Source organism: Anomalospiza imberbis, chromosome 10 (assembly GCF_031753505.1).
Source record: "Anomalospiza imberbis isolate Cuckoo-Finch-1a 21T00152 chromosome 10, ASM3175350v1, whole genome shotgun sequence".
Lineage (NCBI taxonomy): Eukaryota > Metazoa > Chordata > Aves > Passeriformes > Viduidae > Anomalospiza > Anomalospiza imberbis.
The window spans coordinates 9,568,168-9,576,813 of record NC_089690.1 but is presented as its reverse complement, the minus strand read 5'-3'; the positions used below and the strand labels follow the sequence as shown (position 1 = coordinate 9,576,813).

At 54.5% G+C, this 8,646-nt stretch overlaps 1 long non-coding RNA gene across 1 annotated transcript; it reads right to left on the bottom strand.

Annotated features, from left to right (window-relative positions):
- Positions 1–2,338: 2,338 nt before the first annotated feature.
- LOC137479884 (uncharacterized) lies at positions 2,339–7,771 on the bottom strand. The gene is made up of 2 exons (XR_011002575.1): positions 3,580–7,771; positions 2,339–3,347 (listed from the first exon to the last, which is right to left on the bottom strand). It is a non-coding gene; the product is annotated as an uncharacterized lncRNA (long non-coding RNA).
- Positions 7,772–8,646: the final 875 nt, after the last annotated feature.

Sequence of the window (8,646 nt, the reverse complement as noted above, 5' to 3'; positions counted from 1 at the left end):
AAGTGCCTGCCTGGATCAGGGCCAGTGAGAGCAACCTCTGGCCATGAGGCTCCATCAGAGGAGGGAGGGAGAGACCAGAGACAAGCAGAGATGCCTTTCCAAAGCAGGAAGAGGAATTGCTTGTTAGCAAGGCTTCTCTGCAAAGAGGTGAGCACTATCTCTGAAAAACAACAGAACAAACAGAACATTGTGAGGAAGGAAAAAAAAAATGCTGGTTTCTAGAGCAGGGATTTTCAACCTGTTCTGCTTTGCTGATCTCCAAAAATATCCCACCAGAGATGCAAGTTCCTTTGTAGCAAACCCACACCACCTGGCAAAATACTTCCTGGCCTCAGTTACTCTTCCTTAAAAGCAGCCACGGAGCCATGGGGATCCCCCAGCCACAAAAGCTGCAGCTCCCAAGAGCACTGGAAACACAAACCAGGCTTGTTTACCCTCATGGGAGCCCCATGAAATGGATTGCAGCCCCAAAATCTCAGGGCACAGTGTTGGAAGAGCGATGCTTTTCCCACACCCACTAAGAAAGGAGCAGGAGGGCACCCAGTGAAGCTGGGAAAAGCTGAGGTGCATCCTTGGGGAGCATGGGGACATTGCAGTTTCAAAGCCATGCTTCAGACATGGTGTTTGGTATGGATTCTCTGGTGACTATTAGAAGACACTGCATCTGCAGTGGCAGGTCTCTTGCGGGGGGTGCTAGTGAGTATCCCCCATCTGCTGAGCCACTTGTTTCCAGGACATTGCAAGAAGATCTAGAATCTCCCCCTCACATCACCACCAAATTTGTTTAAAATTGGTCCCATGTGTTTGCAACAATTAGAAAGGAATGAGCAGCAAAAATGGGAGAAAGGCTCCTTTTCTTTGGAAACCAATGTGGACAGTAGCTAAAATAAATGCTAAGGGACACAGGAAGGTGTAAAGGAAAGAAGTAGGAAGAGAATGATCCTGCTAAAATATCTTTTCTCTCCAAAATCCTACCTATCACAGGTGTCTCCACTGAAGTAGGATTCCTGACTATCCTTAACAAGATTGGTTGCAATGTCCCCAGTCCTTGTATAGAATCTCAGAAATGCCACCCAAGAAAATCTCTTGGCAGGGATCTCCCCTGTGTTCCCATCCTGGCGCTAGGAGTGTGAACACAGACCCCATAAGCTCTGCAGCTGAGCTGAGTGACACTGGGACCCCATGGGGATGGCATTTCCCCAAAATCCCCTTTGCTTTTAGCCACTGGTGTAAGGAGCATTCTTATATCTCCTAGACCAGACAAGCTCCCCTAAAGCCTGCACAGCCATGAGATGAGTTGGCCAAATAAACTGGTAGAAAAAAAAAAAAAAAATAGGCAGAGTCAGTTCCCTAATTTCCTTTTGTTGCACAAGCAGTGAGGGAGGCCGCACACCGGCAGAGCTGGACGGCTCCTTTGGCAGCAGCACAGATTTCGATCGGCTTGAAGCAATCATGAAAATGCAGCCTGAACTTCCAGTGACTCACCCAGAGAAGGGAAACTTCCTGGCTTGTGTGTTTGAGCATTTCTGGAAAAACTGCTATATTTGGCATGGAAAATAGGAAGGATTCCTCCAGTTGCTTGAAACAGGAGCAGCAGAAATGAGTCAATGGGCAGTTGAAGAACGTTGAACAAGGATGTTCTCTAAATTATTCATTGTGATTCTCCACATCATGTCTTTTCCTCACAACAGGCTCAACAGTGACAGCCCAGGATGGCCCAGGCTGTAGCAGGAAGATCGTCAATTTATTGCTCCGACAGCCACTCCGGCACTGCACGTTGGCTCTGTATTATTGACTATGGACATTACGGGCTGCTCCCCATCTGTTTACCAACAAATACTGCTCCTAAAGGTATGGCATCGTGCTTATCACTACACGTTGACCCAGCGTGAAAAATCTGCCAATTTATATTTTCATGACATCAGTAGCTAGAAATGCAGTTCTTGCCAGCTTCAAACACTCTCAAATGTTTCATCTAGTATGCTGGGGGAAAAAAATGAAGGAACTGCTCTTCTGTAAATTACTGAAGTTGGTGGAGGGGGGAGCTATTTTGAGGATTTAAAATGCATTCTTCTCTCCCTTTTTTTTTTCCAATAGTTGTCCAAATGGTTATTCAAACAGCTTGTTCATTAAAATCCTGAGTTGGTAAATGAAAATTGTAATTTTCAGATCATATTGTTATTACCTAAAGGAAAAAAATGAATAAATTACAAGCAAAAAAAAATCAACAACTTTTCATGAAAAATCCACTAAAAATGAGAGTGAGGGCAGCAAATATTTTCTATTGGGTTCAATGCCAACCGGCTCCTGGTTAGCGTATATTAAATTAAATATTCAATTTGGTCATGCACTGCTTTTATTGGTGGATAAAATATCGACAAATATGTCTAATGCAGAGAGATGCTTCATGCTGCAGCCTGGCAAATCCCATTGCAGCTCTCGATCAGTGCTTTGGGTGGGAAAACCTGTTCCTCCTGCCACTGCAACCCTGCAAGGCTGATGCCTGCAATCCATGGCTATCGCATGGGGAGTCCTTTCACCTTGTGACCCACTGATGTCCATCGTGGCTGGGCCAGCAGTGGGTCACCAGCACCTCTGCCACGATGCTGAGGGCAGGAAGCAGGAGAGGGACTGTTAGGCAGTGACCCTCTCCCAGACACTGAGGCTTTGCCACGGAGGGACCTCCAGAACAGGGAGTAGGACCACTGGATTTAACTTCTTCCAATTTCTCTGCTGAATTTACCCAGTTGCTTTTTGCCTGTAATTTTTTAAGCCATTTTCCATGCTCCCACAGCAAGGAGGCCACAGCTCAGCCATGGCAGGAGAGCTCTCCCTTTCACTGGAGTGGAGCTTCCTGCTATCTGATGGCCCCACGTTCTTGTACAGGGAAAAGCCAAGCACCCACCTTGCTTTGGCAGACTTCCTTCCTCTTCCCTGCTCAGCCCACTCTCTCCAAAGGTGTTGTTCAATGGGAACCTCCCCAAGCAGGAGGGTTTCAGCCTGGAAGCAGCAGCCTCCTTCCCCTGGCTCCTCCCTGCTGGGCTGGAAGGTGGCCAGTCCCTCCAGAACTCCAGCAGCACGGGGGGCAAGCTGAGAGATGAGTGGAGGAGCACTCCTATCCCCAGCACCCCACATCTTCAGCCCACCAGGAGCCCCAGGCAGGAATGAGATATGTTGGCATGATATCAGAGAGAAGGGTCTTGTCCGGGGCTCTGCTTTGCCTCTTGAATGCTGCCCCTGGAGATTCAGTATCTGCTTGAGACTTCTGGTCCATCAATTATTTAATTCCCTCCAGCCATGTGGTCTCCAGCCCCGAGTATTTGTCTCCTCTGAGCACACAGGTCTGCCTGTGGGGGGAAAGGGGTTGGGAAGGCGGATACAGAGCTGGGGCTGGGCAGAGGATTCCCACCAGGAAGTGAAGCAGAGGCACAGGGGACAGGTCCCACCAGCTGAAATCTAGAGCTGAGCACTTGGGCCGGCACCTTCTTTCCCAGCCACCCATTGGCTGGAGGGATGGGTTCTTCTTCTGAACCCTGGGAATGACCCTGAGGAAAGCACCTCCCTGCTCACTTTACCCACCTATAAAATAGGGCCAAGGATTTCACAAGTGATGTAAGCTCCAGTGGCATCCCAAACGTGCGTGCAAGACAGTGTTTTGCAATAAGCAAGAGTGTGACTTTTGTCCCTGCTCACAGGGGCTACACCACCAATGTGCCTTTAGTGGATCACGTACGGCTGGTGGTCCCCGTTTGCTGTTGCTGCCCATGCTGTCTCATGCTAAAGCGGCAGGGCACGGCACAGCACTGCACGGCAGGCGCTGCTGGGTAGGCAGGACAAGCTGCGACACGCGGGCAGGCAGGCGGCTGGAGCCGGGTAGGTGTGTCCCTGTTACCCAATAAATAACTCAAGCCCTAAAGCAGCCCATTGTAATTACAGGGGCCCCGCGCAGATTGAAAATGAAGAAGAAGGAGGCGAAAAAAGGAAATCAAGGTTCAGTTCTTCCCCAGGAGGTAGTGCTCCATGGGGAAAGCAATAGAAGGGAGCGGTGATTTATATCTCTCCAGAGGAATTCTCCTTTGCAGGGCCGCCCAAGGCGCCGCCAGGTTCAGCTGAGTTTCTCATCTGCATATGCATGAGCCAGTAATTAATTCTCTCTGATACTGATCCAGATTTGGGGTTGGTTTTGTGAGTGCGTGCATGCGTGTTTTGTGTCCGTCTTCTCCCAGGTGTGCTAACACACCAAGGAGGGATGAGATGAAGTAGTGGTGGCTCTCCAGTTGTCCTTGCAGGATGGTAGCCATTGGCACTTCAGGGCCAGCTTGGGGCAGACAGGTGGCCCTGGTTGGGTGGGGACTGCTGTGGGGTGGCTCTGGGTGGGGTGGCTCTGGGTGGTGTCCTGCTGGGGACAGCATGAGGAAGGGGGAGAGAGAGTAGGGCACAATCAGGGTCATGTGCCTGGGACTGGCTACACCACAGGGCAATCCCTGCCCAAACACACATCCAGCCTTGGGCACGTGCAGGAGGTGTTTTCCCTCCTCCAGCAGACATTGCAAAGATACCGTGTTTGCAAAGTGCTGAGAAGAGGGAGGGAGGGAAGGAAGAGACTCTTGACTCGCCTCCTCCCTCCCACCTTCCTCTCTCCTTTTAAATCTCTTCCATGCATCATTTGAGCAGTGGGACGGGAGCCCTGAGGAGCAAAACCTTGTGTCTGGCCAAAGGCCCAGGCCTGGGGCGGGATGTGGGTGTGTAAACGCCATGCCATGGGGCCTTGCTCTGGGTCTGATCCACAGCTCGTAGTCACAACCAGCCTTCAAACCAGGGGAAAACCAGAAAACATTAATGAGAGAGAAACAACTGTTTTCCAGCTTCACAGAGCCCACACCCTAGAACACAGGTCTCTTCCCCTAGCCCCAGGAGCATGTTGCCCCAATGGCCTCCTCACCTTTCCCTTGAGAGAAAGGCAATAATCAGCTTTCTTGCCTTTAAACCTTGCCACAGGGCTCTGCCCATCTCTCAGGGATGAGTTGAGGTTGTTCCAACACACAGGCAAGGAAAGACATAGATATGAGTACTGTTGCCTGGGTCATGGCATCAGCAGTGCTGGCTCTTGGCAGCCAGGAGGAGATGCTGGATCCACTCCTGATGTTGTGGGCTTCCTGGATCAGCCAACATCCCAAACTGGAGGCTTCCCTGGTCCCCCATCAAGTCCCCACTCTGCCTGTAGCCAGGAGCAGGATTAACAGCGGTGCTGAGATATATTGCCCCCCTCCACACGGCCCTGGCTCCTGACAGCACCCATGTGAAGAAGAAAAGGGACTGCCTTGGCCTCACATCTCAGCCAGATAGGGCAGGGCTTCCCAGAGCCACAGAGAAGTCAGTGAGCATCAAGAGACCATAGTGTCATTGCCTGCTGGGGTCAGAAGATCTGGAGAGGTCACACTGCCTTTCCCACACCCTCCAGTCACAGGGGATAACTCCTCCAGAATGCTGTCCTCACTCTGGAGCTCTACGCAGAGGCCCAAGGGCCGTGCCATGTCCTGCCTACCAGATCCAGCTCCATCCAGTGGAGTGCAGAGGAGACAGACTCCCTGCATCCATCTGAGGGATCCCTGCGATGTCTACAGGCTTGGAAGCAGCGGGCTGGGAACAGCTGGTGAGTCAGAGCCCTGTGTTGTAACGTGGGGGGCAGAGCGCGTGTTGGAGCAGGGATAGCCGTGAGCTGCAGTGTGGGGCCCGCCTGGGCCTTTTGCAATCCTCTGGGGAAAGGCGAAGTCAGTGTCTCCATCCCTTAATTAAAGTGTGCCACAGGGCCCTGCTCCTGCCTGTTTACGTGGTTCATAGGGATGGACAGAGGAGCAGCAGCCCGGGACATGGGGAGGAGGGCAGCCTCATCAGCCCTTCCCTGGACTGGGGCAGCCGATGCTCTCGAACGCCATATCTGGCTCCTGCAGCCAGGTCTCAGCCTTGGCCCCAAGGTCTCTCAAAGACACTTTTTGGAACCGTGAGCTGATTCCAGTTCTCTACACATCTCCCCTCCCTCTTGTGAGCACACATGAAGCTCCTTCCCACCTCCCCATCACCCTCCACCCCCCCCCCCCCCCCATCCCCAGCACTGCTCCTCCAAAGAAAACCTGGCCCCTGTGTGCAACCCTTGCCCATCGAGGAACAGAAGGTGACACAGCCAGGATGTCATCTCTGCCGGCTTCACGTCCCGCATCACCAGCCTGACCTAGAAACACTACCACGTCTCGTGCGCCGGAGCCCGGGGATGCTGCAGGCTCATCCCTCTGTTTTTTCCAGAGCAGCTGAGTGACAGTCGCCCCTCCCTTGCCTCTCCGAAGAGCGTAATGAGAATTTCCTCCGAGGAGCAGCTTGCCGCGATGAAATAATCGCCCGAGCAGCATGATCTTCGCCGGGGATTAGAGAGGCTGCTACTTGCTGAGCTAGGGAAACGGCCGGTGAGGAGGGAAAAGTCCTACCTCCTCCTCCAGCACCTCGGCTCCTTTGCCAAAGCAATCGCCTGCCGCAGACGGAGCGAGGTCCCAGGCAGAGAGCTCAGCCCTGGAAACTTCTGTCCCCAATGCTCGGGCACTTTTGCAAAGTCCCAGTCCACCCTCCTTCTTCTCTCTCTGCTCCCTGAGGAGCCGCTCCCCAGCCCCGGCAGTCCGGAGGGGTGGAGAAGAGGTAAAGAAGCAGCTGCCTTTTACAGGCAACAGTTCCTGTTGTTTCTTTTTGGACTGCTGAGGCATAAAGCCCCGAGCTGAGCCTGCTTCTTCCTGCCTTACGCTCACAGGCACTCGCCAGCCGGTTATCCCACTGCACAGAAGAACGGCAGCAAGGGCTATACATGGATTTCCGACGCGGAGTGGTTTAAGGCAGTTTTGCTTCCATTGCAGGCTTGGTTGTTTTTTTTTTAATCTCCAACCCTCCCACCACCAAGCCCCCCCGCCCCCTGTCCTCTGTGAGATCCTGGTGTGACCATCCCTTGAGGATTCCTAAATTCCGAATTTTCTTCCTGAAATATCCCGCATCTCATTTTCTTTTTTTAACTCTTCTTGAAACGTGGGAACCCCAAGCCCGAAGGAACATCCCTAGTTCGAGCAGAAGGCACGCATGAAAGACAAGTTATAGCAGAAGTGATTTTTTTTTGAGGAGTCTGGGCTTGGGTGTTTTTTTTTTTTTTTTCTTTCCTCTTTCGGACACATTTGGAGACTCGCCGGCCGCCAGCTCCTGGCTGGGCTGTGGCAGAGGGCGCTCCTGCCTCCAGCACTGCGAGCAACCTGCCCCAAACCCACTGAGTCCTGTCTCCGGGAATAGCAGCTGCCCTTGTCTCGAGCACTCCAAGCGAGAGGCGTAGCCAGCAGCAACCAGAAATCCCGGTTTCCACAGCCCTCTCCTTCCCCCGAGTGCATGGAGAAGCTCTCGCCCTGCTCCCGCAGTCCTGCCGCCAGGTCAGAGCGGGACATCCGACGTGAGAAATCCATCGTCCCCAAAAGGTCCCAACGTGAGAAATCCATCGTCCCAAAAGGTCCCTCCTGACAAAACGCCAGCAGTGCCCGACCTTCGTGAGCAGGGCACTGCTGTGTCGAGAGTGCCTGCGATCCAAAGTTAGAGTTGCTCGTGGGGTCACAGCCCCTGGGGCTGAGGGACGGCCAGGGAAGGGGGTGGCAGGCCCTGGTACAAGGTCACTCCAAGGGTCAGCGGCCGCCGTGAGGTCTCGGCCGTGCCGGTGCTTCCCGCTCCCGCCGCAGCCCCGCGGCCCTGATCCTGATCCCCATCCCCACGCCGCCATCTCCTCAGTGCTGCTCCCACGAGGGGCAGGACACGGGGGCTGAGGAGAAAGGCGCTGCATGGTGCGCCCAAGCACAGACCAGCCTGATTGCTGCGCTACTGCGCTGAGTGGGAGGGACACTTTGTCCTGGAAACGGGGCCCCGAGTCTGTGTCCAGCCGCCGGGCGCGTGTGGGGATCGGGCAAGGGACGCCGGCGCCATGACGCCTCGTGCTGCGACGCCTGGTGCCAGGCGGTGTGGGGACTACCGTGGCTTCTCCACAGCTCTCCTGAAGCCGTAAAGGGAATAACCCCGGCTCAGCGCGGCTCCTAGTAGCCGGGATCAGCGGCCACCGCCCGCGGCGGCCCCCACCCCGGGCCCCCGGCCGACCGGGCTCAACTCCGCTCCACAGCTCCGCCCCGAGCTGCCTCCGGGTTTTCAAAACCACTTCGCCGTAGACAGACAGGCAGCTCAGCCACTAAGAAGCCGCAAAGCGTCAGTCCGGCGTTCGCCTGGCGCTGCTGACCAATCCACATTGCTCGATGCCTATATCCCGCCCTCCGAGGACAAGTTCTGCCTCGGTCCGGCGGCCATGTTGAGTGTGGCAGCCCCGCTGTGCTCCGTCTGGAGGGGCGTTTTTCCCACTCCTTCACCCCTTGATCCGCGCTTTCCGCACCGGGGACCATTCACGCGCGGCTCTGTCTCGCCCCCGGGGCCGTTGTGGGCGGCGGAGCGGCTCCCAGGGGATGGTAACACCGTGTGGTCGCCCCACGAAGGGCTCTCGGCGCCATCTTGAGTGTGGCTGGATCCCCTCACTCTCTGCGTCGGTGCCCTGTTACCCCGCGGTGTGAGGGGGGACAGATGCGGTCGCGGTGC